The following is a 19,630-nucleotide window of genomic DNA, read 5'->3' as shown; positions in this document are numbered from 1 at the left end:
GCCCATATCCATTAGGGTTTAAGAAACCCTAGAGCTCCTTATAAATACCTATTTATGGGTTATTACCCAAATGACAGTGAGTTTTGGTGTCGTTTTTCAAGAGTTGAAAAACGTATTGCTATTCACTCTTCCCCGTTTCTTTTGGCATCAATACGAAAGGAGGGCATTCTTTTTCCGTCCATACACAAGCTGCGTAAAGGAGAAGGAGTTAACACTCTTATTCCGCTCTCCTTGCCAACGGACTCGTATCGCGTATCACAAGTTAGAGGCCGGACGCTTGGACAACTTGAATCTGCGAATGACTCGATAATCTAAAGGTTAGATTTATTTATTTGTTTGTGAATGATTTGATTTCGACATTTATCCAATCGTCGGGATCAGGGTAAGGTTCAAACTTTTTTGAACTACGCTGCTTTCCCCACAGCGATCTTACTTTACTTTCAGATACTTCAACCCTCACGGAATTTAGGTCTGGCCCAGGCATAACCTACAACATACCCCAGGTCTTCGGCGCCTAATCATCTCCACTACAGACGGGTTACTCCACGTAGAGGGCTGCAGTCCCTCCTGTGGACTAACCGTCTGTATCCAGTGGTCCCTAGCATTAGACCCGTCACTAATAGGAGTCAACCGTAGCGTTATTCCCACGCTAGACCTATTTCTTTTCCCCGAGTATCTTTCTCAAACATCTCGAGATGCTATAACATCTCAACATTCGCTAAACCGTCTCAACACCACTTATTACTCGCAGCTAAGTTGCGGAACTGACCACAACTTTCGCCACCCCTATCGTGCATCTCACAGATCTTTAACCCCTGACCATTTGCATAATCACTGTGTTGCCCTGTTCTTTAGGCGAGCCAACACCTGGTCATCATTATCGTGTCACTCCCATGCACTAGCCCAACAACATTGGTTCCCCATCGTGTTGCCCTGTGCTTCGGAGAGTTAACACCCAATCATTATTACCGTGCCACTCCCATACACTGGCCCAACACTGGTTCCCCATCGTGTTGCTTTGTGCTTCGGAGAGTCAACACCCAATCATTATTACCGTGTCACTCCCATACACTGCCCCAACACTGGTTCCCCATTGTGTTGCCCTGTGCTTCGGAGAGTCAACACCCAATCATTATTACCGTGTTGCTCCCTTACATTAGCCTAACAACAGTTTCCTACAGCATGGCTCAGGTCCAACACTGATCTGCTTCGTACCCAGTAGTATGACCTTCAGCCTTCCAGTCCAACCTCTGATATCGAACCTGGCATGACTACCCTACCACGCTCGCAGTCATTATCCTTACCAGGCTTCCTACTCGGCAACAAATCTATCGGATCATTACCGCGTTCCGCGATTCCTCCTTAGGACTACTCTAGATGTCCTATCCCTTACAGGAGGTTCTTGGTCTCACCTAACCAAATTTCCAAAGGTGCTGCTCCAGATCTCAGCATCTGACCGTCACCTGCAGTTCACTAAATTGCTCAAGCTCATGGGCTACTTGCCCTCAACGTGAGCTAACTCATTAGTCCTCTGCCACATTATCAATAGCATTAGATCCATCACATCGAGCCTTGCACCCATAGCATCAAAGCTATTTAAAGCCTCCCCGAGCTACGATGGTTCCGCCACCATCTTACCAAATCCATCTTACTTGGTTATCCTTGCCTTGATAACCTCAAGCTCATACCATGAGCCTCGCTCCTTGGGACTCTACATCTATTACTACTTAAGAGACTCTCAAACCACTTCCCATCTTGAGGCCTCATGATCTTACCCCATAAGATCATACCTCACGACTCTCACTTAACATTTGAAAGCTTTAACTTTCCATCACAATGGATCCAAATCCACGATGATTCATTTCACCACCTAGCTCATCCCAAAGCTTAATTATCAATGATCTCTCAATCCACAATCGACATGCTGAGCCGACCTCAAGCTCCGGCACCTATAACCACAGAGACCTACCATTACCCTCCAGGTAAATTGAGACCTCTCGTCTCTTCTTGCACACTCATGAACGCATTCAATCACTACGCCCGACCTGGCCTTCCTGCAGGCCTCGCTCGGGCTTCCATGACTTGGAACTAAAATTCTGAGGCCTCCACATTGCTTACCATTCCCCTGCCCACTTGGCACCCGAAGTTGGCATTTCTTGCGCTTATATAGCCCACAAATGCTCTGTTGCCACAATTCATTACCCTCGGCCCACACACCGCTCATACCCTTCATTGGGTGACCTCCGCGTCTCCCATCAAGGGTCTCGTAACCTTTAGCGTCATCCCAACCCCAGGCATCATAATGAGGGTTTATTCACCTCTCATCTCCTGACCTTAGGCGTCCCGCTTGACCCCAAGCGTCAATGAGAGTTTATTTAACCCCTCATCCATCATTCACATGAACGGTCACTTGGCCTTCACAACCAGGACTTCTAATCCCATGGCTTCCACACGCATATCTATGCATGCCCAACTCCTTTATCCCAAATCTGGATTCCCCTGGATTCCAGCTCGACTCACTTGGGATTTCCATCTCATACAAACACCTGCTAGGGTTCATTTGCCACACACCTATCCTTTCTTAAGATAAATCCCGTTTCATCATGAAACCAACTAGGGTCCACTCATACCCTAGGCACGTCCCCTCTGGGATCGCCATAGCAATACAATCACATGACACCATATGCATCCCTCATGCATAACTCACACCCAACTCCCATCAGTGTCCTTATGCAAGCTACCAACGTCATGCTTACCTTGACAATGACAGGCATATGCTTCACATGCTCGCTCCACCTAGAGCCTCTCTACAAGCAACTTTATCTTACTCTATTCCTGGAGCTCGTCACGGAACCTATTAACGACTCCCTTGTTTAGGCTTCGAGCTAATTTCAGTCTTAGCTCACCTAATTCAAGCACACAACCCTTAACACACCACCTATACGGGAACAACTTCATTCCCTTATACATGCTTGACCATATCCCCAACATAGGGATACTCCGCTAAACCCTTCCCGGATTAGTTATACCTCGAGCCCTCCAGGCCCTTTCATGACTCTTGTCATGATTCGGCTTTGTGTCCCCACACGTGCCTCAACACTTCAATCACTAGGAACTCTTATCCTTAAAAGGCTTCATAAACCCCCAAATTTCCACATTCGAGTTCCTGATACCAACACCCACACTTGGGCTTTTGACTCTTCTTTGCTCGACTTGTATATCTCTTATGGAATATCATCTCAACCCATGATATTTTCCCCTTCCTATAGTAGGAATATCCGAGCATTCCATTCCCATCTCCATAAACCTCAATGCCTCTACCCAACCCCTAGGGTCCTCGCTCACTCGTGGTTCTACCTCCAAGGCCTTCCGATCAACCTTCAACCACATTACTCCATGCATCCTCCACTTGATGCTCTAACCACGCTCTGATACCAAACTATGATGCCCCGTTACCACTTACGGGTGCCACTCGTGGATAATTACCCGAATCTTCCACCTGCCGGGCCATTGGTGAAGGGTAGACCATATTTCAAGACGAAACGCCCTAGGTAGGAACTAAGCTCATCCTTCCCTTCCCTCAACCCCAGGATTCACTAGCAGAATTAGGCTTAACCACACTGCACTTGGTTAAAAAGAAATCTCATTAAGATGCCCAATCGCCATTTTCTTATTTATATTTAATTCTTTTTCCATCCAAGAATTTTACCAGGCTCCAGAAAATTCACAATTTCAATCAACCCATTGATTTCTCAAAAATTTTGAGGAAAACTCAAAAATTCATTTTTTTTCAAAATTTCGGCATTTATCTCCAAAAATGCCCGAAAAATCCCTTTATTTTGAAAATTCCTTCGGGACCCAAAATCAATTAAGAATATGCCCCAAAAATCCCAATTTTTTGGAATTTTAAAAAAATTTTGTCAGTGGGGCCTGCGGCGCGCCCCGGGGCCCAACTACGCTCTAGCAACACTCACTGACTGCGGGCCGCATGCACTAGGCCGCTGGCCACCCGCCTACCACGCCCCCATGCCTGCGCCCGCGCGGCCCTGCTGGCACGGCTGCTTGCCTGCCCCTGCTACTTCCAAAATTCCTTTTTTTTTTTTCTTGGGCCTTACTAACCCAAATTTTTCAGAATTTTTAGCCCTCATACATGCATCAAAAACATCCACTTTTCACATCCCCAAAGCCTCATTTCACAACAAAAATCATTTGATTTAACTTCTTTGGTGCTTCCCACAACACACCAAAAATAAGACTTTCACCAAAAGTTAGGCTTCAACATGCCATAAGCCATAATCTCATTTTCACAATAAAGTCAAACATTCCCAAAATATAAAATACACACATGATCTTAGGCTTTAACAAGCCATTTCCAACCAAATAAATTACAAGACATGAATGAAACACAACAACATAGGCTTTTCATAAGCTATACACTATTCTTTGATCTTCTTTCCATGCTTCCACATGCCATTCCACCATTGCCTGTACTTTCTTATGCCTTGACAACCTATATGTGAGGGTAAAAACCTCATGAGCTATTAAGCTCAATAAGGGTGCAATGCAAAGTAAATATGAACATAACAAGATTATATGATGCCAAATGCATGCAAGTGTGGCTAGGTCTCTTTGCCCTCACAACCCACCAAGGTCAAAGGCATCAACCCACCATTCCAACCATGTTCCCAAACTACCCTATGGCCATAAGTCTCATGAACACAATAGAACATGCCAAATGCAACATACACATTTATGAACCATACTTACAATACATTGCAAGGCCACCCTCCCATGGGGCCATCCCTTACCTCATTCTTTTCTTTAAAGCTTTAAATTCTCATCTCAAGAGAGCTCCCATCATCATCTTCTCCCATCTAAGATGACATTCCAACAAGCCACTTAATTTGCATACAAGCATACTAAAATAAAGAGAAGAAAGAATAAAACTTACCTTGATTTCTACTTATTTTCTTCTCTATTCTTCCCTTTCTTCTTCATTTCTTTCCTCCATGAGAAGACTTCTTCCTATCTCTCTTCTTTCTTCCTTCAAGTCTCTTCAAATGGCAAAAATTTGAGAAAAAAACACTCTTTTTCTTTTTATACTACTCTTGTCTTGAAATCTCAATTTCAAGACTTCATCTTAACCCTTGATTTCCATTTGCTTTTTGAGAGAAAATCCCAACCACACAAGAAAGCACAATCCATGTGCTTTTGCCTTGATTAATCTCATCCATTGGATTTTATTCACTTTTCAAGAGAAGATCTCAACCTTCAATTAAAAGCACAATCCAAGTGCTTTTGAAAGCTTTAATCTCAACCACTCATCTCTTTAATATTTGGCAATCCATGCCATTTCTTCTCTTTAAATCCCCACCTTTGGATTCATTCTCTTTTCAAGAATAAACCTCACCCATTGGATTCTTGAATTTATCCATTTATTTCTTATTTACTTAAATGAGACTATTTTCAACCCATCACATGAGAGACATAAATCCTTTCTTATGCTTTTAAATAAATCCCATATTTTCCAAAGCATTAATGCATGACTAATTTTCCATTTCATTTGGATTTATTTAATTCTCCTTAATCATGCTCAACATTAAATGCTTGAAAGACTAATTAGAATTTCTTTTGCATTTAATTTAATTTCCTCTTTTAACTTGGACCACATTAAGCCATGTTTCATTCCAAGACACCAACCTTGGCTCCCAAGTTCTCATCTCATCCATCCATGTGGCATTACCACATTTATTCACCAATTTAGGGAAAAAATAATTATTTTCTCAAATAATTCAATATCCACCCTTTTTCCTATTTTTCATAATTAAATTCCTTTATGGAATTTGTTCCAAAGTTACCAAAATACCTTTTATGAATTATTAATCCCATATATCTCCACATAAATACAAAATTGGGATTTAATTCACTTACACACCTAATTCCACATAGGAATTATTTCCAATTTACCAAAATACCCTTTATTGGACTTCACTATCCAAATTACCAAAATACCCCTCTCATAGGGCACCCTCATTCTTAAGGATCCATCACCTTCTCAAGGGTATTTTTGGAAGTTTCACACACTTTTTTTCTTATTCTCTTAACACCGGTAACACCAGGTGTTACAGGACCAGACCGAGATGATCCTACAAAGATTGAGAATCTTGAATGAGGACAAGGTCGAGTGTGTGACCTATATGCTGGAAGAGGAAGCTACCCATGGTGGAGGTCTATGCAGTGAGCGATACCTAACCGGACAGGATCTCAGGGGTCAGCAATAGATGTAGAATTGGGGAGGCACCCCAGATGTTGTAGGAACAGTTTAAGGAACTGTTCAACGAGAAATTCTTTCCCACTTGCTGGAAGTTGGCTAGAGCTCGAGAGTTTATGAACTTACACCTGTTAGAACGGGAGGTGCTATGGCACACACCAAGAGGGGGGGTGAATTGATTCTTTTAAAAACTTAATTGAACTTGAAAAGCTTTTTAACACAAATTGAGGTTTTAGGATTTAAAACGTGAAGTATATAAAAATGACAAATGTAAGTTTACAAAGATAAATATGTGAACCAAGTGAGGAATAATAAAATGCTTGGAAAGATAAATAAATCAAAGAGCACAAGCATAAGAAACACAAGGATTTATAGTGGTTTGGCTTAACCCAAGCCTAATCCACTACCTTAGCTCCCCACTAAGAATTTTGCAAACAATCCACTAAAACCTCCTACTTAAGCCAAGTAGGTCCTCTAGTCCAATACTAGGAATTACAACCTCTTGCTTATACAAGCAAGCCCTCTAGCACCTAGCTAGGAATTACAAAACCTTTCACTCAAAATGGGCCCTCTAGCTACACAAGCTAGGAAGCATAAGAAATATAGAATGTGAGAGAATCTAAGAGATGAATCTCTTAGTTACAATGTCTCTCAAGATTAAACAAGGCTTAAATGAATGTATTAACAATAATAGAACGAAGCCTTGGAGAGAAAAGTATAACAATGAAAGCACAGAACACTGTAAATACAAACGAATATAAAATGTAAGCTCAAATCAATTCGTTCCCGTCCATTAGCCTTCTCTTGATCATCCATGACTTGTATTTATAAGCTTCCTACAAGATTGAAGAGAAATGAAGCCATTTATGACCATTGGAGAATGAGAAACTAGCCGTTGGAGATTGAAAAACTAGCCGTTGTAAGTTTCTATGAAACACATAGTCGACAGATCAAATGGGTTAGTTGACTATTTCTTCAAATAAAACTAGGCATAGTCGACAGATAAGAAAGCATAGTCGACTATTTCTCAACCAAAACTTCTCATAGTCGACAGATCCTTTTACATAGTCGACAGATCAAAAATACAAGGAAAATTTTGAAATTCATGAACAAAAATAGTCGACAGATGAAAAGCCATAGTCGACTATCCTTACATGATAGTCGACAGATGCAAAAATAGTCGACAGATGCAAGATATAGTCGACAGACTAAACAAGTATAGTCGACTATCCTTATGCATAGTCGACAGATTGAAGCACACAGTTGACAGATTGAAGCACACAGTCAACAAGTAAATGTCCTCATTTTGTTTAATTTATATTTTACCTTCCATTTACTTTAATACATAAATGTAAATAAGAAAGTACCCCCCATTTGGATTCAATAAAAATATCTAAAAAATCAAAATCCATAAGAATAAAAAAGTAGAATTTGGATTTTAGTAGGAACTTAGGATTTTGCGATTTTACCACCTCCAAGATATACACTTTCTATTTCTTGAAAAATTCGTTAAAAATCATTTTTATCACTAATGAATGTTAGCTATTGAATTACCGAGAGTTAGTTTTCTAAAAAGGAAACATTTTCATATATGTCTCCTTATAAGGTGCTAGTCTTCCAGACTTAGAAAAAATATTGAAATGTTATCAAAACGAGTTTCAAGACATGATGCATGAACTAAAGGATTTTTCATACGAGAAAACCTTTTATGCACGTTTCAAAATATGAAAGCTTATTTTGAAGTATGAGATTAACATAAATGATTTTTCATACTTAAGATTGGATTTTCATCAAACACATTTATGTTCAAGTTGGTCTTTTGCCTTAGAACAATTTTGGCTCTATGTTGACCAATGACTTCAAAGCTAATTTGAAAATCATTTTAAGAGATTCTTTTAAGACTAAATACTTGACTTTGCAAATCTCCAACTAATATAGAAAATCATAAATCTTTTTGGTTTTCATTTTAACAAAGCACTTGAAATTGATTTTTGTTGAAAACCATAGACTTGACTCATGACTTAGGGATAAAACAAGGTATTGTTTTTCATCATCAAAACTAAACACAAGGGTAGAACATCAACGCCAAAAGCCAAATATGTCTGTGGCCCAATAAGAAGTTGAATTTTTGCGGTTAATCAAGTATATGCCGCTGTACGGGATGGACGATGTGGAGAAGGGACGAAAATTCTTACAAGGCTTGCGAATTGAATTTCAACAGCTAATGAGCTTGGTCCATGTGGAGTCTTACGTGGATATAGTTTTAAAAGCTATGACGGCCAAGGAGAATATAACGTGGGTGGTAGAACTAAAGGCCACGACTGTTCAAGCTGGAGGACAATCAGAGAAATCCCACTCGACTATGGGACCTCGGGATGGGAAGATCGTGAAAAAGGGCAAGGCGTGCTTTAAATGCAAGAAGAGGCACCCGGGCAAGAGGTGCGATGGCCAAAGTATTGTCTGTTACACCTGTGGATAACCTGGGTATACTTCCAAAAATTACTCAAAGGGAATGGTCCAAGAAGGTAAAGCCATAACAGCAACACCACTAAGCATGATTTGCTACAATTGCAACCAGCACGGGCACATCTCGAGGAATTGCCCGAAGAAGAAAGAGCAGCAGCTAAAGATTGAAGAAGGAAAGGGGACCAGACACGGGCGAGTCTATAATTTGACCAAGGAGGATGTAGAGGCAAATCCTGCAATTATCCAAGGTACTTTCTTCATTTTTGATACTCATGTGCATACATTGATAGATCCAGGGTCTACTCATTCTTTTATATCGCATGCTTCGGCTGGGAGTTTGAGAGTACAAACCGAGTATATGGGGTGTCTTATTGTGATTTCGACACCTATGGGTAAAAGTATGAAGTCCTCAGAAATGGTGAGGGGATGTGAAATTAACCTGAGTAATGTTCGGTTCCAGGCTGATCTGATTCTGTTAGAACTATATGACTTCGACGTAATCTTAGGGATGGATTTTTTGTCCAAATACGACGCAAATATAGACTGTCATAGGGAGATAATGACCATAAGAAAACCCGAGGGAGGGTGGGTCAAATTTTGGGGACAAGGTGACCCTGAGGTCATAAAGATGATTTCGGTAATGAAGGCAGCAAAGTTATTGAGCCGAGGAGCTCATGGATTCATAGCTTATGCTCTGTTAGAAGAAAGAGAGGTACCGAAACTCAATGAGGTGCGAGTGGTATGAGAATATGACGATGTGTTTTCGGAAGAATTACCGAGACTACCTCCGCCTAGGGAAATCGAGTTCTCAATTGAGTTAGTGCTAGGAACCCAGTCGATATCAATTCTGCCATACCGAATGGCTCCGGCGGAGATGAAAGAATTGAAGAGTCAGCTACAGGAGTTGACTGATAAGGGGTTCATTAGGCCAAGCACGTCGCCATGGGGCACACCAGTGCTATTTGTAAAGAAGAAATATGAGAGTCTAAGGATGTGCATTAACTACTGTAAGCTAAATAAGGCCACGATAAAGAACAAGTATCCGTTCTCAAGGATAGATGAGTTGTTTGATCAATTGCAAGGTGCGAACGTGTTCTCGAAGATTGATTTGAGATCTAGGTATTATTAGTTGATAATTAAGCCAGATGATGTTCCCAAGATGGCATTTCGGTCAAGGTATGGTCATTTTGAATATTTTGTAATGCCCTTTGGATTAACTAATCCTCCAGTAGCATTTATGGATCTTATGAATAGGGTGTTCAAGCCCTACCTGGATCAGTTTGTGATCGTCTTCATAGATGATATATTGGTGTATTCTTCGAATGAGAGTGACCACATGGAGAACTTGAGAATTGTGCTAGGAACCCTCAGGAAACACCAATTGTACGTCAAGTTCTCGAAGTGCGAGTTTGGCTGTCGCAAGTTTCATTTCTTAGGCATGTAATCTCGGCCGAAAGAATCTCAGTGGATCCAACCAAGATTGAGGCTATTTAGAGATGAAAGCAGCCAACATGTGTGATCGAAGTGCAAAGCTTTTTGGGATTGGCAGGCTACTATCGAAGATTTGTGGAAGGGTTTTCAAAGATAGCTGCACCTATAACGAAGCTCATACGGAAGGAGGTTAAGTTCGAATGGACTGCCAAGTGCAAGGAAAGCTTTCAAGAGCTCAAGGATTGACTGACCTCGGCACTTGTTCTGGCAATGCCTAGTGGGCCTGGTGGATATGTTATATACACCGATGCCTCAAAGGTTGGTTTGGGCTGTGTATTGATGCAGCATGGTCGAGTGATAGCATATGGATCACGTCAGTTGAAGAGGCACGAAGTGAACTACCCAACGCATGACTTGGAGCTGGCAGCGGTGGTATATGCTCTGAAGCTATGGAGGCACTACCTATATGGAGAGATGTTTGATGTATTCATGGACCACAAAAGTCTAAGGTATGTGTTCTCGCAGAAAGAGTTGAACATGAGGCAGCGACGATGGATGGAGTTCTTGAAGGACTACAATTGCACCATTTTGTATCACCTGGGGCATGCCAGCGTGGTGGTTGACGCATTGAGTAGGATTGTACCTACTGTTATGGCCGGGTTGATGTCACAGGACTGGCTGTTGATTGAGACTTTTAGCCTGATGACGGTGAGTGTAGTACCGAATGGATCTTCTGTCCTAGTAGCTGGCCTGGCAGTTCTACTGGATCTGGAGACCGAAATACGGAAGGCTAGTGGGAGTGACCGGCGTGTACGTCTATGGGTAGACGAGCAAGGCCAGCCCAAGAGTTCAAATTTTGAGATACGAAATGGCATTCTTAGGTTTTGGGGTAGAGTGTACGTGCCAAACCTTCGGGACTTGAGGCAAAAAATTCTAGATGAAGCCCATAGGGCTAAGTATACCGTGCACCCAGGAGCTATGAAGATGTATCGAGATCTTTGGAAAATCTATTGGTGGCCGGGGATGAAGGCCAGCGTGGCTAAGAGGGTGGCACAGTGTGATGTATGCCAAAGGGTGAAAATTGAGCACCAGAAACTCGCAGGGTTGATGAGACCTTTGGAAGTTCCCGAGTGGAAATGGGAACATATCACGATGGATTTTGTGACAGGATTTTCGAAGAGTCGAAGGGGCTATGATGCCATTTGGGTAGTGGTAGACAGGTTGACAAAATCAGCGCATTTCTTGCCTACAAGGATGGACCAACCAATACGAAAATTTATAGAACAGTATGTGAAGGAAATAATACGACTCCATGGTGCACCGGTAAGTATAGTTTCAGATCGGGACCTGAGGTTCACCTCTAGGTTTTGGGAGAATTTGCAGGAATGCATGGGGACCCAGCTGAAATTGAATATGGCTTATCACCCCTAGACTAATGGGCAATCAGAGAGGACAATTCAAACGCTTGAAGATATGTTGAGATCCTGTGCCTTTGATTTTGGAGAAAATTGGGAGAAGCATCTGCTATTGGTAGAATTCGTGTACAACAATAGTTACCAGGGTAGCATCAGGATGACTCCTTATGAGACTTTGTACAGAAGAAAGTGTCGATCGCCTATCTGTTGGATCGAAGTAAGGGAACGATAGATGTTGGGGCTCGAGCTTATGCAACAGACTACCGATAAGATTCGAATAATCCAAGAGAGGATTTGAGCTGTGCAAAGCCGACAAAAATCCTATGATGATAAAAGAAGAAGGGATCTAGAGTTCGAGGTAGGGGATCTAGTGTATCTCAAGGTGTCACCCCAGTATTTGGTGACGCGCGGAAGCGGTAAAGGAAAGCTGAAGCCAAGGTATATAGGACCATATCCGATTGTGGAAAGAGCCAGACCTTTGGCCTATCGATTGGAGCTTCCGTCTAGCTTATCCAGGATTCATAATGTGTTCCACGTCTCCCAACTTTGAAGGCATGTTCCAGATCCAACCCTCGAAGTTCAGGTGGAGACAATTGAGCTAAGGAATGACTTGACCTACCCGGAGTCACCTGGAGCAATTTTAGATTGTCGGACTCAAGTGTTGCGAAATAAAGAGATCCCGTTAGTGAAGGTTCAATGGGGAAAGCACTCGGATGACGAGGCAATGTGGGAACTTGAGAAAATAATTAGGAAGAAATATCCTCATCTGTTCGAGGAAATGGAAATAGTGTAGGAAATTTTTATATTTTCTTCCAGAAATTGTATTCCAAAATGCAATAATTATTTAACCTTCAATAATTTTGAGTGTGTTTCAAATTTCGAGGACGAAATTCTTTTAAGGGGGGGAGAATATAATACCCCATATTTTTGTGAAGATGCCACATATTTTAAGTGATTTTAAAATACCAAAAAATATGCTTGAAATGGCAACAAGTGACCGAATCAATCGCAAGGAGTGCCCTGGAGCTTAGATACCTAAGGACAAAGGTATATCTTTGACGAGCATCCCAAGGTAAGATTTATGGCACTGAAAGAAATAAAATAAGAGACAGTTTTTGATTAAGCTAAGTTGTAGCCTAAAAAGGTCAAATGATGGTTAGGGGCTTTCGGGAAATCGTATATATCGAGTAATTTTGAGTTATTAATTTTGAGATTTTAAGTATCTCGATAAATTTAATGTTTGAGGGTATAATTGTAATTAGAGAATTATCCAAACGAAATAAGTACGAAATTATAAGCTCCCGTGGTAAAATATTAAAGTCGAGAACTTGAAATAAAGGACAAAATATCATTTGGAAGAAGTTGGGGAATTAACTTGGATTTCAAAAATTAAATCCATTATAGTTTTGGATTTGAAAATACATTTAAATATATCTTTGAGTCTTTGGAGTCCATGGCTTAGATTGTGACAAATGACATAATGTGATTGGTTTAAGAAATCTATAAATAGGCACCATGGGTTGTTCTCAAACCATTCAAGAGAGTTTTTGTTAGTGTAGGTGCTCTAGAACCAATCAGATTGGGCATGTTGTACACTGACAATTGTAATCATATTTATTATTGAATAAGGAGTTATTCAATTTCACAAGAAGTCATTCTATTAGTTTCTTGTTATTTTTGTAATAACCGAATGAAACTAGATAGAAGTCCATATGATGTATACTGTGATTAATCTATAAAGATGTGAGATGATGCATCACAGTTTCTAGACATCATTAAACGTCCCAAGTCGTAGCAATGTCAAGAATGGACATTGACAATTGCGGTAAGACTTGTATGTGCTATGTTTTTGCTATGTGATAGCAATGGGGGTCTCACACCCATAGGCATGGGGATGTCTAGACAAGTACATAGGTGACCAATATTGGAGAACTTGTCACTGGACATGACTTGCCATGAGAATCCATTTTGGTTATATGTTGATGGAATTCTCATACGAGATGGGTGTAACTAATCCTTGGACCTGAGGTTGTCACGGTCATCTCATAAGAAGACCGGTATACTTTGACATCTTTTCGATAGGCCTAGATAAAGGCTGCATGTGGGCGATCGTTGGGTATATCGTGAGGCTTATGGAGATGGGTGCATAGCCAAGATGGGACTCGTTTATCCCTTGATAGAGGATGATGTATCTAAGGCGCCTTCGGTGGATATTCACTTTAAATCCATGGCCATGGTGAAAGAGATCAATAAGGAGTTATTGATTCACTTTCTATTAAGTGAAGATATCCGGATCACTGAAGAAAAACTTATGTGATCATAATCAAGCAACACATTGCCAACTTGAGATCACATAGGATACATTGACGAGAGGATCGAATTACACGGTAACCATGCTCGTGAAAGGTTATTTGCGGATTATGAATCCTTCTGAATAATTGGGTAGGCATGATGCCTTGCTAGAGGCCAATCTTGTCTTATGTGTACGTACCGACACATTGCCAACATATTCGGGAGCCTAATGAGTCATACCCAATAGGCACGGTCCCTGGCTTAAACTAGGAAAGCGGACGTATGGTTAAGTGGGACACTTCGGCATGAAGTTGTGCCGTCGTAGGTTCTCACGGGAAAAGAACAAACAGACGTAATGACTTCGATATGACGAGGGGTCGTCATAAAGGAAAATGTTTCCTAAAATAGCAATTGATTAAATTAGAAATTAGTTTCTAACTTAATGATTAAATTAGAAAGAAGTTTCTAATTTAATAATTTGGGCTTAATTTAATACTTGGGATAAATAAAGTATTTGGGCCAAATATTAAATTAAATTAAATATTTGAGCTAAATTAGATTTGGATCAAATATTAAATAATAAATATTATATTTGGGCTAAATAAGATTTGGGCCAAATATTAAATATTAATTATTTGGGCTTGAATTAGATTTGGGCCACAGATTTATAAATGAATTTGGACCACTTTAATTTCTAGTTGGACTAGGATTAATGGGCTAGCCCAATCCATGTCCCCTAGGGTTTGGGAAAACCCTAGGAGGTTGCTTCTTTATAAATAGCCCTTTATGGGATGCCCAAATGATGCCTCTTATTTTGTTGGTTTTCAAGAGTTGAAAATCAATTCTTTTACCGTCCATACACAAGCTGCGCAAAGGAGAAGGAGCTAGCACTCCTATTCCGCTCTCCTTACCAACTGATACGTGCCGCGTATCACGAGTTAGAGGCCGGACGCTTGGACGGCTCGAATCCGCGAACGACTCGATAATTTAAAGGTTAGATTTATTTATTTGTATGTGAATGATTTGATTTCGACGTTGATCCAATCACCAGGATCGGGGTAAGTTCAAAAATTTTGAACTATGTTGTTTGTCCTGTAGCGATCATGCTTTACTTTCAGTTTTGAGGAGTGAGACACTTTAATTGGAGAAGCTTACTCTAGAGAGATGGAGGAAGTTCTGCAAGAAGGCAAGAAGAAAGCGGCAAAGAACGAGCCTCGTCGGAGTTGTAGGTCTTCATCAGAATTTGCCAAAATTAGTTAGAAAAAAAAAAAGCAAGGTAAGTCCTTTTTTTTAATAATCCTATAGAGGGGGAAAAGCGGGTAGCGTAGATTCAAACGGTGGTCGAATCGGAGTTAAAATGAGGAAGTTATGGCCAAAATACGAAAACGAGGCGAAGTTGTCCGAAATCTGGTGGCCGCGCGTGAGATACACGCGCCGGAAGGTGGCTGCGCGTGGCCCACCTTTCTAGGGCGCATGATGGCGTGTGAGGGGACCATATTTCTTTAACTTTTCTAGTTTTGTCCCCAATTTAATGCCCCTCAACCGTATGTAAAAATTTTTGTGGTTAGGTTCACCAAAACGTGTGTTTTCTACAAAAATCTATGTCGTTTGCTGTGAAATTATATCGTCCAAGAGATAAAACAAGGTGAGACTCCTATACTTCAAATCCTATTTTTTATTCTCTTATGAGAGACTTCTATTGCATGAGACGTGCGCCATCAAGAAAGCTCTCGTGGGGAAGACCGTGAGTCTAAGGAACAACGGATGTGGTGCTTGCATGAGTTCTATGAGGTCGGGCCGAAGTGACATGGTTAGGGACCTCCCGAGAGGCGCTATGCGTGCGCCATTGAGAAAACTCTCGTTGGAGGAGGCTGACGTGTTCACGAGGCACTTCGGAGTAGTTCTCATTTTCGTCTCATACATTTTATACCTGATCATGCATCGATATAAACTGTTTTTGGAGTTTCTCACTAGAAGATTCATCTTCTAATTGGACTATGTCCCTAAAATATTCAAACGTTCCAGGTTCGACAAGCAGCTCTAAGGGAAAGGAGGTAGCTGAAGGATAAGCTTAATTTACTGCTTGTAACATGTTTAGCATATCTATGTTTATGTGCGAACCTATGTAATTTTGGAAATGTTTAAGACATTTAGTTATCACTTGCTAGAGATGATGTCCATGTAATACATTTTGTAGACGTCTTGAATGATTTTATTTATAATAAATAAGGCATTTGGTTGTGAACCATATCAGGTTCGATCTAGCTTCCGCATTTGAAATTTTTACACCTCTCTTAGCTATTCGATTATTGGGTTTGTTAAGCTGAGAAGGTAAAAATTAGGGTTTTTGGGATATTGTGTGATGTATGACAGTTATTGTGATATGAAAAATTTGTATATTCCCGAAATCCTAAGTTATAACACGCTCAAGAAATTTGGGGTGTTACAATTGGTATCAGAGCGAACCTAAGGAAAAGTTCACTTGTGGCTAGATGAGTAAAGCTACCGTAAGTTTTGGAAATTAGGTTAGGATTTTTTTTTTAAATATTTAGTGGCATACTCTTGTTGCTTATTCAATTTGAATTGTGCCATGCCATGATGATTTAATAGATCGCCCTGTCTTCTTGGTAGATGGTGAATACAAGAAGGAACAAGCGCGAGAGAGGCAATGGTGAAGAAAGCAACACCAACCCCCACCCAGGAGGTGGTGTGGGAGGTCAAAGAGATGCACGGGCTAACCTCGGTGAAGGTCGGATTGATAGGATCGAGAGAATCCTAGAAGGCATGGCTGGGAAAATTTTGGAGTTGCAGCCTGAGCAAAGAAGAGTAGATTCCTTGGAGAGATATCTACGACAAAACCCACCAATGTTTCGAGGAAAACCAGCAAATGACCCTGCAATCAGTGAATACTGGTTGGACCAGACCAAGAAGATCCTACAAAGATTGAGAATCTTGAATGAGGACAAGGTCGAGTGTGCGACCTATATGCTGGAAGAGGAAGCTGCCCAATGGTGGAGGTCTATGCAGCGAGCGATACCTAGCCGAACAGGATCTCAGGGGTTAGCAACAGATGTAGAATTGGGGGAGGCACCCCAAATGTCGTGGGAACGGTTTAAGGAACTTTTCAATGGGAAATTCTTTCCCACTTGTTGGAAGTTGGCTAAAGCTCAAGAGTTTATGAACTTACGCCAAGGGCTAAATATGTCTGTAGCCCAATATGAGGCTAAATTTTTGCGGTTAATCAAGTATATGCTACTGTATGGGATAGATGATGTGGAGAAGGGACGAAAATTCTTACAAGGCTTGCGAATCGAATTTCAACAGCTAATGAGCCTAGTCCACTTGGAATCTTATGCAGACATAGTTTTCAAAGCTATGACGACCGAGGAGAATATGACGCGGGTGGAAGAACTAAAGGCCATAACTGTTCAAGCTAGAGGACAATCAGAGAAATCCCACTCAACTATGGGACCTCGGGATGGGAAGATAGTGAAAAAGGGCAAGGCGTGCTTTAAATGCAAGAAGAGGCACCCAAGCAAGAGGTGCGATGGCTAAAGCATTGTCTGTTACACCTGTGGACAACCCGGGCATACTTCCAGAAATTGCTTGAAGGGAATGGTCCAAGAAGGTAAAGCCATAGCAGCAACATCAGTGAGCGTGATTTGCTACAATTGCAACCAGCACAGGCACATCTCGAGGAATTACCTGAAGAAGAAAGAGCAGCCGCTAAGGATTGAAGAGGGAAAGGGGACCAGACAGGGGCAAGTCTATAACTTGACCAAGGAGGACACAGAGGCGAATCCTGCAGTTATCCAAGGTACTCTCTTCATTTTGGATACTCATGTGCATGCATTGATAGATCCAGGGTCTACTCATTCTTTTATATCGCATGCTTTGGTTGGGAGTTTGAGAGTAGAAACTGAGTCTATGGGGTGTCTTATGGTGATTTCGACACCTATGGGTAAAAGTATGAATCCTCAAAAATGGTGAGGAGATGCGAAATTAGCCTGAGTAATGTTCGGTTCCAGGCTGATCTGATTCTATTACAAGTATATGATTTTGACATAATCTTAGGGATGGACTTCTTGTCCAAATACGACGCCAATATAGACTATCGTAGAAAGATAATGACCATAAGAATACCCAAGGGAGGGTGGGTCAAATTTCAGGGACAAGGCGACCCCGAGGTCGTAAAGATGATTTCAACAATAAAGGCTGCAAAGTTGTTGAGCTGAGGAGCTCATGGATTCATAGCCTATGCTCAGTTAGAAGAAAGAGAGGTACCGAAACTTAATGAGGTGCGAGTAGTACGAGAATATGATGACATGTTTCCAGAAGAATTTTTGGGACTACCTCCACGTCGGGAAATCGATTTCTCAATTGAGTTAGTGTCAGGAACCCAGCTGATATCAATTCCGCCATACCGAATGGCTCCGGCGGAGATGAAAGAATTGAAGAGTTAGCTACAGGAGTTGACTGATAAAGGGATCATTAGGCCAAGCACATCGCCGTGGGGGGCACCAATGCTATTTGTAAAGAAGAAAGACTAGAGTCTAAGGATGTACATTGACTACTGTCAGCTAAATAAGGCCACGATAAAGAACAAGTATCCGCTCCCAAGGATAGATGAGTTGTTTAATCAACTGCAAGGTGCGAAGGTGTTCTCAAAGATTGATTTGAGATCCGGATATTATCAACTGAGAATTAAACCAGATGATGTTCCGAAGACGGCATTTCGGTCGAGGTATGGCCATTTTGAGTATTTTGTAATGCCATTCAGATTAACTAACGCTCCAACAGCGTTTATGGATCTTATGAATAAAGTGTTCAAGCCCTATTTGGATCGGTTTGTGATCGTCTTCATAGATGATATATTGGTGTATTCTTCGAATAAGAGTGACCACGAGGAGCACTTGAGAATAGTGCTAGGAACCCTCAGGAAACACCAATTGTACGCCAAGTTCTCGAAGTGCGAGTTCTGGCTATCCCAAGTGGCATTTCTTGGGCATGTGATCTCAGCCGAAGGAATCTCAGTGGATCCAGCCAAGATTGAGGCTGTTCGAGGATGGAAGTAGCCAACGTGCGTGACTGAAGTGCGAAGATTTTTGGGATTGGAAAGCTACTATCGAAGATTCGTGAAAGGGTTTTCGAAAATAACTGCACCTATGACGAAGCTCATACGAAAGGAGGTCAAGTTCGAATGGACTGCAAGGTGCGAGGAAAGCTTTCAAGAGCTCAAGGACAGACTGACCTCGGCACCTATGCGGGCAATGCCTAGTAGGCCCGGTGGATATGCTGTATACATTGATGCCTCGAAGGTTGGTTTGGGTTATGTATTGATGCAGCATGGTCGGGTGATCGCATATGGATCACGCCAGTTGAAGAGACACGAAGTGAACTACCCAACGCATGACTTGGAGTTGGCAGCGATGGTATATGCTTTAAAGCTATGGAGGCACTACCTATATGGAGAGACGTTCAATGTATTCACAAACCATAAAAGTCTAAGGTATGTGTTCTCGTAGAAAGAGTTGAACATGAGGCAGCGACGATGGATGGAGTTCTTGAAGGACTACGACTGCACCATCTTGTATCACCTGGGGCATGCCAATGTGGTAGTTGATGCTTTGAGTAGGACTGTGCCTACTGTTATGGCCGGGTTGATGGCCAAAGAGTGGCTGCTGATTGAGGCTTTTAGCTTGATGACGGTGAGTGTAGTGTCGAAGGGATCTTCTGTCCTAGTAGCTGGCCTGGC

This window comes from Diospyros lotus, chromosome 6 (assembly GCF_014633365.1).
Source record: "Diospyros lotus cultivar Yz01 chromosome 6, ASM1463336v1, whole genome shotgun sequence".
Taxonomy (NCBI): Eukaryota; Viridiplantae; Streptophyta; class Magnoliopsida; order Ericales; family Ebenaceae; genus Diospyros; species Diospyros lotus.
Note: the sequence above shows the minus strand (reverse complement) of the source record.